The sequence below is a fragment of the Oryctolagus cuniculus genome, chromosome 7 (genome assembly GCF_964237555.1).
Source record: "Oryctolagus cuniculus chromosome 7, mOryCun1.1, whole genome shotgun sequence".
In the NCBI taxonomy this organism is placed as follows: Eukaryota; Metazoa; Chordata; class Mammalia; order Lagomorpha; family Leporidae; genus Oryctolagus; species Oryctolagus cuniculus.
The window spans coordinates 45,750,155-45,767,315 of record NC_091438.1 but is presented as its reverse complement, the minus strand read 5'-3'; the positions used below and the strand labels follow the sequence as shown (position 1 = coordinate 45,767,315).

General features: G+C 41.9%; 1 protein-coding gene across 20 annotated transcripts in view; it reads left to right on the top strand.

Annotated features, from left to right (window-relative positions):
• The window catches only part of LOC103350055 (uncharacterized), a 328,422-nt gene that overhangs the window by 215,385 nt on the left and 95,876 nt on the right, over positions 1-17,161 (top strand). For 11 of the 20 annotated variants that reach the window (XR_011390434.1, XR_011390433.1, XR_011390432.1 and 8 more), the window contains one exon: positions 2,843-2,911. The exons of the other annotated variants lie outside the window; for them this stretch is intronic. The gene's annotated coding sequence lies outside the window, so the exon portion shown is untranslated. The remainder of the gene's footprint in view (positions 1-2,842; positions 2,912-17,161) is intronic. 20 annotated transcript variants of the gene reach the window in all.

Genomic DNA, 17,161 nt, shown 5'->3' with positions numbered 1-17,161 from the left:
ATAAATGCTTAGTAAACTATGTAATTCTTGAAAGCTCATTTTTTCTAAATATTTCATAGCATCTGGCACAATGTTTTCTACATAAGATACTTTGTCATGTTTTATAAAAATGAATTGGGAGCCAATAGTAGGCCTTTAAATTCAGAAATGCTGCTCTGTTCAAAGCAATACCCAGTAGATAACCCATGAATTTTAAAAAAGAACATACTTTTATTGAGATATAATTTTCATACCCTAGAATTCAACTTTTAAGAGTCTACAATTCAGTGCTTTTTAGTATATGCAGAGAATTGTGCAGGTAAGTCATGGTTCTTACAGTATCTGTGTTCCCTCCTTCACAATGCTTTAGTTTCCCTCTGTAATGCCACAAATTCATATTCATTTTAGGACATGTGAGAAGAAGGACCCACTAACTACAGCAGTTGAGAATGTCCTCACCCCCAAATTCTTCATTTTGCCACATCTTTATTGATATCTTAAGATCTGTGTGCAGTAGCTATAGGATCTCTCAAAACCTACAGATGCATCAGTCTTTCAGAATGCAACTTGGGGTTTCAGTGATTTGCTGGATCCAGGTTTAACTAAGTTATATCATGTAGGTCCTCAAGATGCATCCTGAACTCTACTTTGGGCCACATATCAAGGCCAGGTCTCAGAAACTCAGATGGTCCTTGCAGCCATAACAATAACCTGTGATGACAGTATGAAGTGGCTCTTGCTTGGTTTTGGCTCATTTGGCTAACAGACCCACTTTGATGAAGGATGAATATGATTCCACTAATCTTGATGGTGATGATAATTATACAAATTCAGTCCATAAAGGAGACAGAATTCTTAGATCAGACCCCTTTAGTTTTGGGGTAGCAAGTCAAAGTATTGACACTGGATTTGCCTGTCAGAAAGACAGATTATCTGCATCTTTCTCTTTTGTTCAGTCTGTGACTGACCCACTAGTGGCAGCAGGTATATGGCATATTTCTCCTGCTTCTCTAATCTTTGGTCTTAATTTCTCTGCTCGCACTCTAGCCCGTGGAAACCCTTTCTTGGTTTGTTCTTTGTTGCTTCTTCCTCACTGAGAAGGCCTACTCCTCTCAAATCTTGAAACCATGGGTTCTTTTGGGTTTTAGAGATAGACAAACATTTTCTGTCCCTTCTCTTTCATGAGAAGCCAGGTTCCCAGTAGACCCTTAAAGAATTATAGATTTGTGGGCTTCTCTACTTTTGGCCTCCTTTCCTCCTGTTCCAGAGGATTCTGATAGATAGTGCTGAGGGGTCAGATTGGTCAAAGGGACCTGGAGACATTTACTGACTGAGAACTTTGTGTGAATAGAGTATATTCTGCAAGGTAAAAACCTTCCTCTACCTAAACAAAAATTAACCTATCAATTTTACCTGCTATCTCATACAAATTGGTCATGGTGCCAGTGGCTGGAGTTCTGCCAAAGCAAAGCCCAAACCAACTGAATTCTTTGTATGAAGCCAGAGGCAAGTTGAGTCAGGTACATACCAGCCAAGTTCAGAATCTTTCTGTTGTAGGACTGGTTCCCTCACCTATTACTCCTACAAACTAGCAATCTGGCTCCTGAGCTGTTATTTGTCAAACATGGTTGTGAGTGATAAGTCAGGATGGATCTCTATTTTGAGAATGATAGTGAAGGGAGGGCCCTTTGAGTATTAATTTAAGTGTAGGTTTTATAGCTCCCACCCTGGGAAAGAGAGAAGCTGCTCTGATAAACATCTATACAAAACTTAGTTCAGCATTAGCCAATTTAAAAAGCAAGTCTCATGTGACTTAGTTCTTATACTCAAGAAATATTCATAAGACCCATGTTGGGAAAGGAATAAGAGAAAAAATATCATATACATACTCAGTATTCATTCTGTGGACACAGCAACAGGAGAGCTAAACCTCAAACCTGTATGTCAAATATAAAAGATAAATATGAGAGAATATAATGCAATGAACTCTAGATCATTATTAACTTCTTTCTTCCTCTCATATTTCAAAGACAAACTCTGTTTTTTATTTTTAAAAAAGATTTATTTATTTGAAAGTCAGAGTTACAGAGAGAGGAGGGGGGGAGAGGGAGAGGGAGAGGGAGACGGGCAGAGAGAGAGAGAGAGAGAGAGAGGTCTTCCATTCACTGGTCACTTCCCAACTGGTCACAACAGCTGGAGCTGTGCCGATCTGAAGCCAGGAGCCAGGAGCTTCTTCCAGGTCTCCCATGTGGGTGCAGGGGCCCAAGGACTTGGGCCATCTTCTCCTGCTTTCCCAGGCCATAGCAGAAAGCTGGATCAGAAGTGGAGCAGCTGAGACATGAACCAGTGCCCATATGGGATGCCAGCACTACAGGTGGCAGCTTTACCCACTACACCACAGGGCTGGCTCCCAAAGACAAACTTAAGAAAGTCCTATTGGTTCTACCTGAAGTTTGTAATCAGAATCTTCATACTTCCCACCATCTCTGCTGCTACCAACCTGGTCCAACTGTCATCATTTGTTGTTGGCATTACTACACTCTTAACTGATATGCCTGCTTCTACTCTTGACCCTCCATAGTCTATTATTACCATAGTAGAAAGAGAACACATTTAAAAATAGAAGTCTGAGTGCTTCACTCCTCTGCCAAACACTCTGTAGTGCTCAGAGTAAACCAGAGACCTGAAACTGAATGATCTCTGTCCTCATCTCTTGTTCTTTGTCTCAATGCTATGGTCTGGCCTTCCTGATGTTCTGCAGACCTGCCAGGTGTGTTCCCATCTCAGCATTTCCTCTTTCCTGAGTGTACTTTCATAGATATCGCTTCCCCATTTTAAGTATATACTTAATCATTCCCTTTAGGACTTTCTGGATAATATGCATCAACTTAATCTGTGAAATCAGAATTGCACTGACACAAAAAGCAAAGAGGTAAGAAAACGATAGGGGCTATTGTGAAGATAAAATGAAAACAAAATTATGAAACTTTATTATAAATGCTATTGTACTGTGGATACTATGGATATAGTATTAATATGGATTAATATTTTATTATCATTATTATAATTATTAATGTTTAAAATCCATAAAATCTTTACTCTTTTGGATCACCCTATTCTATCTACTAATGTGACATTTTTAGTCACAGGCATACAATTTAGCTTCCAGCCTCACATTTAAAATGTGAATAGTTAATCCAACTAGATTCTAAGTTCAGAGAATATAAACAATAGTTCTATTTTTAAATTTTTTCTAATAAATTTTAAATTTTTTTTTTTTTTTGACAGGCAGAGTGGACAGAGAGAGAGAGAGACAGAGAGAAAGGTCTTCCTTTGCCGTTGGTTCACCCTCCGATGGCCGCCGCGGCCAGCGCGCTGCGGCCGGCGCACCGTGCTGATCCGATGGCAGGAGCCAAGAGCCAGGTGCTTTTCCTGGTCTCCCATGGGGTGCAGGGCCCAAGCACCTGGGCCATCCTCCACTGCACTCCCTGGCCACAGCAGAGAGCTGGCCTGGAAGAGGGGCAACCGGGACAGAATCCGGCGCCCCAACCGGGACTAGAACCTGGTGTGCCAGCGCCGCTAGGCGAAGGATTAGCCTAGTGAGCCGCGGCGCTGGCCAAATTTTAAATATTTTTAATAAATTATTCTAGTCTATAAAAATTTTTTAATTTATATAATGGAAACAAATTTCATGTATACAGATTTAAGATCATAATAATACTTCGCAAACTACCCTTCCTCCCTCACTCCCACCCTCCTTTCTCTGTCGCTCCCCCTCTTCGTGGAGGAACGACACAGGACCCTGCGCTGTTCTTTTGTCTGCTCGGCCCTCCCCGGGTTTGCTGCTGGTCCTTCCCGGGTTGGCTACTGTCCTTCCACCTCCATGGAAGGGCGGTTCCCCCTGCCACTTTCCCCACTTCCGCGGGGGAGCAGCACACCGCCGGCTGGCTCTCTCGGGGGCTGCTCAGGTGTTCCTTCAGATAGATGTTCCTGGTGCATGTTGTCTCTCTCCTCCTTTATAATCCTCTTCCACCAATCCCAACTCTGCTACCCACACGCCAAGTACGCTGCTCTCCTCCAATCAGGAGCAGAATCAGCTCCTGCAGGTCATCACTCAAGTTGGCGACAGGCAGCTGCGTAGAAGTTGTTACTCCCTTCTCGGCGCCATATTGTGGGAGAGCAGATGCATAGAATAAGTCTTAATTCGAGTAACAGTCTAGTCCGAGTTGCTCCCCACATTTCTCTTTCCTTGCTTTTTTTCTTTTAATTTTTACAATGATATATTGCAAGTTAATTATACTCACAAGCTTAATCTTCCACTAAATAGAAGAATTCAGGGGATCCAAGAAGGCTGAATATGGTGTAGCCACATTAACTTCAGCTGCTCTGGGATATGAAAAGAACAAAGGAAGGACCATGTTTTCATGGGCCTGACTGGAAAAAATTTTTGGTGAAGAACTGAAAAAACAATGAAGACTCCATGGGTCAAGAGGAGAGAAGACAGGAACACTGCTGTGATCCACCATCATGGCAAGACAAGGTAGGACGACATAGCCATGTGCCTTGCTGCTTGCCGTTTCAGCTGAGAGGGAACTGCACAGTTACCCACTGGCTTTTACTACAGCCTGGGGAGCTGACTGGGGTCTGAGCACCTGCCAGGCTTGGAGCAAGGAAGCTGCCTTGTTTCTTCACCTCCTCGGCTCCTGCAGAGCACCATACTCAGCAGCAAAAGTCAGGTTGTGCTCCTCTGTTCCAGTCCTACCAGTATCACAAGCAGCATCAAGACGAGATGCCATCTTCTTAAAGAGAAATAAGAGGATACTGCTGCAGCCCATGTCACTGGTGATGGTGCCTGAGAGAGAACCTTGAGACCACATGAACTTTGATTCCGGCCTGGAATGCTAGCAGGGGGCCAGATGCCCACCTCCACCTGTGATGCAAGAGCACATTGCCTCCTTCCTATCCCCCCACAAGGGCTCTTGGTGAGTAGCAAGGAAGAAGTACTATCATAAAAGACAAGTATTGGGGGGCTGGCACCATGGAGCAGTAGGTTAATCCTCTGCCTGCAGCACTGGCATCCCATATGGGTGCCGGTTCTAGTTCTGGCTGCTCCTCTTCCAGTCCAGCTCTCTGCTGTGGCCCGGGAGGGCAGTGGAGGATGGCCCAAGTGCTTGGGCCCTGCACCCACATGGGAGACCAGGAAGAAGCACCTGGCTCCTGACTTCGGATCAACGCAGCTCTGGCCATTGTGGCCATTTGGGGAGTAAACCAACGGAAGGAAGACCTGTCTCTCTGTCTCTCCCTCTCACTGCCATGGCTTGTGTGCATGTGACTAGCGTATTTTAGTTGAGGGATAAAATTTCATTTGAGGAATAAATCCATGGTCCATGTTGACTTTGAGTCTGGCCTGAGGGTTGGTAGGGGGTGGTGCATCCACTTAAAACTATGAGGTGCTCCCCTCCCCTCTATATCACTGGTGCGTATACTCAAACTTGCGAGGTGGAACACCTACAGGCAGCTGACTCTAGGAATGCCTTGGCTACCTCTGTGGATGGAGCAGCCTCACAGGGCTGAGAGTGGATCCCCTGCCCCATGTTGATTGTGGGAGTGCCATGTGGTATGACTGTGGAAATTCTGTGACTGCACCATAGGGCATGGAGTATAGCTGTATCTTGAGGCAATCACTGTGTCTTGCTTCAAAGGCTTTGAGTTCCCTGCATGCCTGGGGTGTGTCATTGCAGAGGGTTCTGTGCTCAAATTGAAGACCACACAAATATTTTGTGTACTCTTATGAATGTATGGGTGAAGTGTGTAGCCACTGTGGGCTGGCTCACCCTGGGCATTGATCACCTTGGCAGAGAGGAGATGAGGCAGTGATCACATCAGCCAATGTGATATGATCATACTCTCTCACCTGCTGATCATAAAGGAAATCTGCCATGCCCAGCATGGGTGTCGCCCTGGACTCGTGCGCCATACCCAACCACTGACCAGAGCTCCCTGGCCCACCCAGCATCACCTCTGAATATACACTGAAGGAGCAGATACTCCACTAAAGCACAGAGGCCTATTTTAAAGATAAAAGCTGACAGAGGAGAAAATCAACGAGTAGTTCTACAAATGCCTGAAAATAAACATAGAAACACGAGAAACATGAATGAGGAAAACAGTATGACTCCCCTAAGGGAACACAACATTTAAATATTAGAATGTGAAGATGAAAAGATTGATGAAATTCCTGAAAAGGAATTCAAAAGAATGATCATAAGATTACTCAAAAGCAGGGAGAGCTTGAGAAGCAAATTTGTGAGTTAAAGGAATCCAAAATGGGGCCAGCATTGTGGCATAGCAGGTAAAACTGTTGACTGCAATGGGCCCATCCTGTATGGACACTGGTTTGTGTCCCAGCTGCTCCACTTCTGATCCAGCTCCTTGCTGATGTAACTGGGAAAATAACAGAGGGTGACCCAAGTACTTGGGCCTCTACACTCACATGGGAGAGCTGGAAAAAGCTCTTGACTTTGGACTGGCCCAGTTCAGGCCAGTGTGGCCATTTGGGGAGTGAACCAGCAGATGGAAGATATCTTCCTCTGTCTTTCCACTATCTCTCTGTAACTCTGCCTTTAAAATAAACAAAATGAATCTTAAAAATTCCATGCATGACATGGATGAAAAATTTTGTTGTGAGATAGAGATATTGAAGAGAAATCAAACTGAAATATTAGAAATAAAGAATTCAATATGTGAGGTAAAAAAATACAGTGGAAACCCTTAACAATAGACTTGGTGAGGTGTAAGATAAAATATCCAAGCTTAAAAATAAGTATTTGGAAATATCTCAGATAAAAAAAAAAAAAACAAGCAAACAAAAAAACAGAGGCCGGCACCGCAGCTCAATAGGCTAATCCTCTGCCTTTTGACGCCGGCACACCGGGTTCTAGTCCCGGTTGGGGCACTGGATTCTGTCCCAGTTGCCCCTCTTCCAGTCCAGCTCTCTGCTGTGGCCCGGGAGTGCAGTGGAGGATGGCCCAAGTGCTTGGGCCCTGCACTCGCATGGGAGACCAGGAGAAGCACCTGGCTCCTGGCTTTGGATCAGCGCAGTGTGCTGGCTGCAGTGCACTGGTCACAGTGCGCTGGCCACAGCGGCCATTGGAGGGTGAACCAACGGTAAAGGAAGACCTTTCTGTCTCTCTCTGTCTCACTATCCACTCTGCCTGTCAAAAACAAAACAAAACAAAACAAATAAGAAATTAGAAAAACTAAAAACAGTGTTTGATATTTATAGGATTCTATCAAATGACCCATCATATAGGGTCATTTGATAGAATCCTATAAATATCAAACACTGTTTTTAGTTTTTCTAATTTCTTATTTGTTTTGTTTTGTTTTTGACATCATATAGGTCTTAAGTGTTCCTGAAGGTGTGGAAAGAGACAATGGATTAGAAGGCCTATTCATGAAATAGTAAGAGAAAACTTCCATAATTTGGAGAAAGAAAGAGACATACAAGTATAGAAAACACTTATAGAACTCCTTATAGACATGACCAGACAAGATCTTCAACATGACACATATGGTCAAACTTTCAACAGTAAAACATTAAAAGATTCTAAAATGTACTCGAGAAAAATGTCAGGTTATTTTCAGAGGATCTCCAATTATACTGACAGCTTATTTCCCATCAGAAACCTTACAAGTTAGGAGAGAATGGAGAGACATAGCACAAGTCTTAAAAGGAAAAAGAAACCTGTCAACCTAGAATACTGTACACTGTATTCATTTATGGATGAGATGAAATAAATGCTTTCCACAGCAAGCAGAAATCAAAAGATAGTCATCATTATAAAAGAACACGAAGGCAGAAAATCTCCTAATAAAAGTACAAAAGAAATCCAAAGCAATCAATAGTAATGTTTATGAAAAAATGGCAGGGCCAATCATTACTCATGAATAATAGCCTTGAATGTAAATGAACTAAATTCTCCAATTAAAAGATAATAGATTTGGGGCTGGTGCTGCAGCAGTGGCATCCCATATGGGTGCTGGTTAATTTTCCAACTGTTCCTCTTCCAATCCAGCTCTCTATTCTGGCCTGGGAAAGTGGTAGATGATGTCCCACATTCTTGGGCCCCTGCATCTGTGTGGGAGACCTGGAAGAAGCTCCTGGCTCCTGGCTTTGGGTCAGTCCAGCTCTGGCCATTGTGGCCATTTGGGGAGTGAACCAGTGGATGAAAGACTTCTCTGTCTCCCCCTCTCTGTCTCTAACTATACCATATATATATATATACACACACACACACACATACATATATATATATATAATCTTTTTAAAATATATAAACTGAATGGATTAAAAAAAAAAAAACAAGATGCAAAAAACACAGCCCACCAACAAAGATACACACAAACTAAAAGTGAAAGGATAGAAAAAGATATTCCATGCTAATGGAAAGCAAAAAAGAGCAGGAGTAGCCATCCTGATATCAGACAAAATAAACTTTAGCACAAAAACTGCTAGATAAAGAAGGGTACTATGTAATGATTTAAGGGATCGATTTAATAGGAAGATGTGACTATAGTAAATGTATATGCATTTTTTTATTTATTTTAGTTTTTGACAGGCAGAGTGGATAGTGAGAGAGATAGAGAGAAAGGTCTTCCTTTTGCCGTTGGTTCACCCTCCGATGGCCGCCGCAGCTGGTGCGCTGCGGCCAGCACATTGTGCTGATACGATGGCAGGAGCCAGGTACTTATCCTGGTCTCCCATGGGGTGCAGGGCCCAAGCACTTGGGCCATCCTCCACTGCACTCCCTGGCCACAGCAGAGAGCTGGCCTGGACGAGGGGCAACCGGGACAGAATCTGGCGCCCCAACCGGGACTAGAACCCACTGTGCCGGCACCACCAGGTGGAGGATTAGCCTAGTGAGCCGTGGCACCGGCCTGTTTTGAGTTTCTTGAGCTTCATATATAGCCTGGATATTAATCCTTTATTAGATGTGTAATTTGCAAATATTTTCTCCCATTCTGTTGGTTGCTCCTTTACTTTGTTTAGTATTTCCTTTGCATATTGAATGTTTCCTTAGCTTAATGTAATCCCATTTGTGTGTGTTTGCCTTTATTACCTGTGCTTCTGGGGTCTTAGCCAAGAAGTTTTTTGTCTATGTCTGTGTCTTGCAGTATTTCCCTTATATTTGCTTCTAGTAATTTTTTGGTTTCAGGTCTTAGATTTAGATCCCTGATCCACTGTGTGTTGATTTTTGCATAGGGTGTAAGGTAGGGGTCTTGTTTCATACTTCTGTATGCAGAGAGCTAATTTTCCTAACACCATTTGTTGAAGAGGCAGTCCTTTTTCCAGGAAGTGATTTTTAGCTCTTTTTAAAAAGATTAGTTGGTTGTAGATGTGCGGATTAATTTCTGGGGTCTCTAGTCTATTCCCTTGGTTGACATGTCTATTCTTATGCCAGTACCAACCTCTTTTGATTATAACTGCTCTGTAATATTTCTTGAAATCAGCTACTGTGATATCTCTAACTTTATTTTGATTATTTAGGATTGCTTAAGCTATGGAGGGTCTCTTGTGATACCATATGAACTTAGGATCATTTTTAATTCCAGATCTGAAAAGACTGTTTTTGGTATTTTGATTTATTCTTCTAAACCTTACATTCCCACTTGCTCTGTGAAGCTTTTCTGCATACCTTTTCTCCCTCAAAGAAAGTTTTTTTCTTTGAGTTATCTAGTCTCTTTATGCATATTCATATTGTTCCAATCACACTACATGTATGCTCAGCTTATGATGATGTTATGTCCTGACAAATCCATCTTAAGTTGAAAATATGCTTAAGTTAAAAATGCATTTAATCCTTCCAACCTGCCAGTTTTAGACAGAGCCATCAGACAAGAAAAAGAAATTAAAGGAATACAAATTGAGAAGGAAGAAGTCAAACTATCCCTCTTTGCAGATGATATGATTCTTTACTTAGAGGATCCAAAGAACTCTACTAAGAGACTATTAGAACTCATAGAGGAGTTTGGCAAAGTGGCAGGATATAAAATCAATGCACAAAAATCAACAGCCTTTGTATACACAAGCAATGCCACGGCTGAGAATGAACTGTTAAGATCAATCCCATTCACAATAGCTACAAAAACAATCAAATACCTTGGAATAAACTTAACCAAGAATGTTAAAGATCTCTACGATGAGAATTACAAAATCTTACAGAAAGAAATAGAAGAGGATACCAAAAAATGGAAAAATCTTCCATGCTCATGGATTGGAAGAATCAATATCATCAAAATGTCCATTCTCCCAAAAGCAATTTATAGATTCAATGCAATTCCAATCAGGATACCAAAGACATTCTTCTCAGATCTAGAAAAAATGATGCTGAAATTTATATGGAGGCAAAAGAGACCTCGAATAGCTAAAGCAATCTTGTACAACAAAAACAAAGCCGGAGGCATCACAATACCAGATTTCAGGACATACTACAGGGCAGTTGTAATCAAAACAGCATGGTACTGGTACAGAAACAGATGGATAGACCAATGGAACAGAATTGAGACTCCAGAAATCAACCCAAACATCTACAGCCAACTTATATTTGATCAAGGATCTAAAACCAATTCCTGGAGTAAGGACAGTCTATTCAATAAATGGTGCTGGGAAAACTGGATTTCCACGTGCAGAAGCATGAAGCAAGACCCCTACCTTACACCTTACACAAAAATTCACTCAACATGGATTAAAAACCTAAATCTACGACCTGACACCATCAAGTTATTAGAGAACATTGGAGAAACCCTTCAAGATATTGGCACAGGCAAAGAGTTTCTGGAAAAGAACCGGGAGGCACAGGCAGTCAAAGCCAAAATCAACTATTGGGATTGCATCAAATTGAGAAGTTTCTGTACTGCAAAAGAAACAGTCAGGAGAGTGAAGAGACAACCGACAGAATGGGAAAAATATTTGCAAACTATGCAACAGATAAAGGGTTAATAACCAGAATCTACAAAGAGATCAAGAAACTCCACAAAAACAAAACCAACAACCCACTTAAGAGATGGGCCAAGGACCTCAATAGACATTTTTCAAAAGAGGAAATCCAAATAGCCAACAGGCACATGAAAAAATGTTCAAAATCACTAGCAATCAGGGAATTGCAAATCAAAACCACAATGAGGTTTCACCTCACCCCGGTTAGAATGGCTCACATACAGAAATCTACCAACAACAGATGCTGGCGAGGATGTGGGGAAAAAGGGACACTAACCCACTGTTGGTGGGAATGCAAACTGGTCAAGCCACTATGGAAGTCAGTCTGGAGATTCCTCAGAAACCTGAATATAACCCTGCCGTTCGACCCAGCCATCCCACTCCTTGGAATTTACCCAAAGGAAATGAAATTGGCAAACAAAAAGCGGTCTGCACCCTAATGTTTATTGCAGCACAATTCACAATAGCCAAGACCTGGAACCAACCTAAATGCCCATCAACGGTAGACTGGATAAAGAAATTATGGGATATGTACTCTTTAGAATACTATACCGCAGTAAGAAACAATGAAATCCAGTCATTTGCAACAAAATGGAGGAATCTGGAACACATCATGCTGAGTGAAATAAGCCAGTCCCAAAGCGACAAATATCATATGTTCTTCCTGATCGGTGACAACTGACTGAACACCAAAAAGGAAACCTGTTGAAGTGAAATGGACACTATGAGAAACGGTGACTTGATCAGCATAGCCCTGACTGTTAATGAACAACTTAATACATTATCCCTCTTAGTAGTTTTTTTGTCTGTTCTACTTAATATGACTGGTTTAATTCTGTAATTAATACACAGTTATTCTTAAGTGTTGAAATTTAACTGAAATGTGATCCCTGTTAAACATAAGAGTGGGAATAAGAGAGGGAAGAGATGTACAATTTGGGACATGCTCAATCAGACTTGCCCCAAATGGTAGAGTTAGAAACATACCAGGGGACTCCAATTCAATCCCATCAAGGTGGCATGTACCAATGCCATCTCACTAGTCCAAGTGATCAATTTCAGTTCACAATTGATCATAATGATAGGACTAAGAGTCAAAGGGATCACATAAACAAGTCTAGTACCTGCTAATACTAATTGATAGAATAAATAAAGGGGAGAGCGATCCAACATGGGAAGCGAGATACACAGCAGACTCATAGAATGGCAGATGTCCTAAACAGCACTCTGGCCTCAGAATCAGCCCTAAAGGCCTTTGGATCTGGCTGAAAAGCCCATGAGAGTATTTCAGGCATGGAAAGCCAAGACACTCTGGCAAAAAAAAAAAAAAAAAAAAAAAAAAAAAAAAAAAAAAAACACTTAAATGAAAGATCTCTGTGAGTGAGGTGAGTGAGATCCCAGTAGAAAGAACAGGTCATCAAAGAAGGAGGTACCTTTCGCTGAAGGGAGGAGAGAACCTCCACTTTGACTATGACCTTGTCTAAACAAGATAAGATTTGGAGAACTCAAAAGGCTTCCATAGCCTTGGAAACTCATGACTGGAGCATAGGGAGATTAGTGATGCCATAAACAGGAGTGTCAATTTGTAAAGTCAACAACAGGAGTCACTGTGCACTTACTCCTCATGTAGGATCTCTGTCCTTAATGTGCTGTACATTGAGATTTAATGCTATAATGAGTACTCAAACAGTATATTTCACTTTGTGTTTCTATGGGGGTGCAAACTGTTGAAATCTTTACTTAATGTATACTAAACTGATCTTCTGTTAAAAAAAAAAAAAAAGAAATTATCAATTCCCAACTTGACTCTCACTGGGATTAAACATGACAATAGGTCTGATCTGATTTCATCATCATTTAAAAAATCATGTATTATTTTTCACTTTATGTTTCTGTGTGGGAGCAAACTGTTGAAATCTTTACTTAATGTATGCTAAACTGATCTTCTGTATATAAAGAGAATCGAAAATGAATCTTGATGTGAATGAAAGGGGAGAGGGAGTGGGAAAGGGGAGGGTTGTGGGTGGGAGCCACGTTATGGGGGGGGAGCCATTGTAATCCATAAGCTGTACTTTGGAAATTTATATTCATTAAATAAAAGTTAAAAATAAATAAATAAACAAATAAATAAACAAAGAAACATCACGTGGTCTTAGCACGTGTGAAGCTTTCCCAGAAAAAAAAAAATAACTTCCAACCTGCCGAACATCACAGCTTACCAACACAGTACACTTCAAGGATCAGTTGTTTCTCTTGTGATCTTTTGGTTGACTAGGTGCTGTTATTGATGCTGCTGCCTAGTATTACAAGACTATGAGATGTGATTGATGCAAGAGACCATCCACATTGCATAGCCCTAGCCTGAGGAAGGATCAAAACTCAAAAGCCAAAGTGAAATTTCTACTGAATTATGTTTTGCTATTATATGATCATTAAGTTGAAAAAATTATGTGAAACCACACTTATGGTCAGTAAGAAGACGAGGGACTATTGCAGAGTATAACACTTTTGTTTATATGTCTTCTAGAATATGCACTGTTTTTTCTGGTGTTCCAGCACCTACACATGCCAGGCACATAGTGTGAAATCAGGGAATATATGTTGTACAGATCGAAACTAAACATTGATGTCATTTGGTAGACAAGAATTTTTACATAATTAATAAATTTGATCCTCACAGTAGCTGTGCATTTTGCCTTTGAGGAAATGTGCTCAAGGAGATCACTTGAGTTACCTAAAATCACACAGATAGGGGAGAAGTTCCATACTTAAACCTAGGCTTTCTGACCTGAAGGCCATTGATTGTTATTTATTTTTCTAATGGTCATTATTTTTTTTTGACAGGCAGAGTTAGACAGTGAGAGAGAGAGAGAGAAAGAGAAAGGTCTTCCTTCCATTGGTCCACCCCCCAAATGGCTGCTACGGCCGGCGCGCTGCGCCAATCTGAAGCCAGGAGCCAGGTGCTTCTCCTGGTCTCCCATGTGGGTGCAGGGCCCAAGCACTTACGCCATCTTCCACTGCCTTCCCAGGCCACAGCAGAGAGCTGGACTGGAAGAGGGGCAACCAGGACAGAATCCGGTGCCCCAACCAGGACTAGAAAGAGTAATGATATCTCAGAGATGTCCACTTCTTCTTTGAAACCTGTAGATTGTTATATTCCATGAGTAAAAGGACTTAGTAGGTTGTGTTAAATTAAGAATCTGTAGATGGAGAAATTGTCCTGGGTCAATTATATGAGGGAGGCAAGAGGGTCAGAGGGAAAGGAAATGATGGGAACAGAGGTAGGAAGGATGCACCTTAAAAATAAAGGAAGTGCATCTAGCGGCGCCGGCACACCAGGTTCTAGTCCCAGTTGGGGCGCCAGATTCTGTCCCGGTTGCCCCTCTTCCAGGCCAGCTCTCTGCTGTGGCCTGGGAAGGCAGTGGAGGATGGCCCAAGTGCTTGGGTCCTGCACCCCATGGGAGACCAGAAAAAGCACCTGGCTCTTGCCTTCGGATCAGTGCGGTGTGCCGGCTGCAGCGCGCCAGCCGTGGCGGCCATTGGAGGGTGAACCAAAGGCAAAGGAAGACCTTTGTCTCTGTCTCTCTCACTATCCACTCTGCCTGTCAAAAAAAAAAAAAAAGGAAGTGGGGGCCAGCACTGTGGCGTAGCAGGTAAATCCACTGCCTACAGAGCCAGCATCTCATATAGGCGCTGGTTCGAGACCTAGCTGCTCCACTTCCAATTCAGCTCTCTGCTATGGCCTGGGAAAGCAGTGGAAGATGGCCCAAGTCTTGGGCCCCTGCACACATGTGGGAAACCCGGAAGAAGCTCCTGGCTCCTGGCTTCGGGTTAGCTCAGCTCTGTTCTGGCTGTTGTGGCCATTTGGGGGAGTGAAATCAGTGAATGGAAGACTTCTCTCTCTCTCTGCCTCTCCTTCCCTCTCTGTGTAACTCTTTCAAATAAATAAATAAATCTTTAAAAGAAATTAATAAAGGAAGGGACCGCAGTCAAGAAATATAGGCTACCCTTAAAAGTCGGAAAGGCAAGGAAACAGATTTTCTCCCAGAGTCTCTAAAAGGAGAACAGCTGTGCTAACACCTTGATTGTAGCCTGTAAGACTCACTTTGGACTTCTGACCTCCAAATCTGTAAAAGAATAGTTTGTGTTGCTTTAAGCCACCAAATTTGTGGTAATTTATTACAGCAGCAATAGGAAGCTAATACAGTAATAATTTGTCTACATCAATGTTGTATACTTGTATGTGTTCTCAAATAACATATTTCCTGGCTATTAAATTACCAGGGGCATGTCTAGATCCAACTCATGTCCTCTGTCATTAATTACAGGATCATAATGATATAGGTTGATAAATGCATATTGATTTGAGTGACATTGATGCAGACAGTCAAATATCTATTGATTAATTGACATACATTCTGGACTCCATAAATACAAGTTTCCAAACTCAAATACAAAAGTATACTCAATCTTTGTCTGAACCTCCCTGAACTGAGATAATATTTGTTTGTTATTTTTCCCTCAAAGAGATTAACTCACTATGGAATAAGTTATCAATAGTAAAGAACAAAAATAAAAAAGGATTTCTAATGATCCAGCTCAGTGTGTTACAGACTCAATCTGGACAAATGTTGATTTGTGAAACCATCCCAGCCTGTCAGTATCCCTTATTCCTGTAGTTTTACATGTACATGCAAATGAATGACCTTCTTTGTTTTCTATAATGTTATCACTTCTTTCCTTGGTTTAGCTCCAATACATGCATAAGACAAAGTTATGCCTGGTTTGGTAAGAGTAAACTGGCCCAACACTTTTTTTAAAATGATATTTGATTTTTAAAGGGGATAATCAGAGGAGTCTAGAAAACTGTGACAGGACCTATCCCATTGTGCTGTTAGTGAAGGACATATGACATTTTCCTCCTCCACAATATGTGTGGGCAAGGAAAGCCCATTAGGGACAGGAATAGGGAGAAACTGACAATAGAGGAATAATTATATGACATGAGAGATGGTAATAAGAACTGTGGAGTACAATAAAGCAGGATAGGTGTTGGGGAGGAGTCTGTTTTATATGGAGATGGGGTCAGGAAAGACCTAACTGAAAAGAGGACATTTAGGCAAAGGCCAGACAAAAGCAAAGGTTCAAGCTTTGTTCCTAGGGGAGTGTATTCTAGGAGGAAGAAAGAAAGGTAAAGACCTTGTGGTAGTTTGGTGCTTTTAAGAGATAGAAGGACCAGTGTGCCTGGAACAGAGTGAGCAAGGGGAAAGAAGTAGAAGATAAGATTAGCAAGGTGGAGGTGAAAGGGCAAGGTCGTATATAACATAAAGCAGTAGCTGAGGAGAACTTTGAGAAGTAAACTAGGCCACATGTTAAACCTGACTGTGCACAAATGAAAAAGTGCTTCCATGGTAGGTATTGCACATTGAGTGGAGGCCAGAGTGATATCAGCCTACCTCCTTTACCAGGTGTCCTTTTGAACCAACTTCTCCCCCTACTCCACAGCCTATTTTTCCATTTCTCCAATTCTTTACTTAAGTTTCCATGCTTTATCAATAAGTTGATTATATTTTTTGAGTTCCTACTTTCTTAGGAGAGTTGCTTAAGACTTAGTCATGCGGTTGCAGAGAGAACATAAATCTCAAAACCTTGCAACCATGCAACCTTGGCATGTGTAGAAGGGAGAAAACCTAACCGGCAGAACCAAAAAGACCAGGGCCTGACCAGAAGTTACACACTGAAACTCTTTCTGAAGCAAGGATTCTGAGGCATCTGTTGACTAGGGAGATCTGGTGCTGGAGCCTGTTTTCCTAAACGTTGCCATAAATGGCCTGGTTCCAAGACCCTCCGATTAGAATCTTTCTTGCCAGTGATTCTACACACTAACTTTTGCTACCTAAATCATAAAAATTTTGTCCAGACTCCCAGTTGGAGAGACAGGTTTGAGGCAATGCCTCTTGTCTCCTTGGTGAGCCACACAAACCAAACCTTTCTTTTCCTAAAAGAGTGATGTCACCGATTTGTCTTTGTGAACATCAGGCAGTGAACCTACCTTGGAACTGGCACTGTGGTGTTATGGGTAAAGCCGCCACCTGCAGTGCCAGCATCCTGTATGGGTGATGGTTCACATCCCAGCTGTTCCACTTCTGATCCAGTTGTCTGCTATGGCCTGGGAAAACAGTC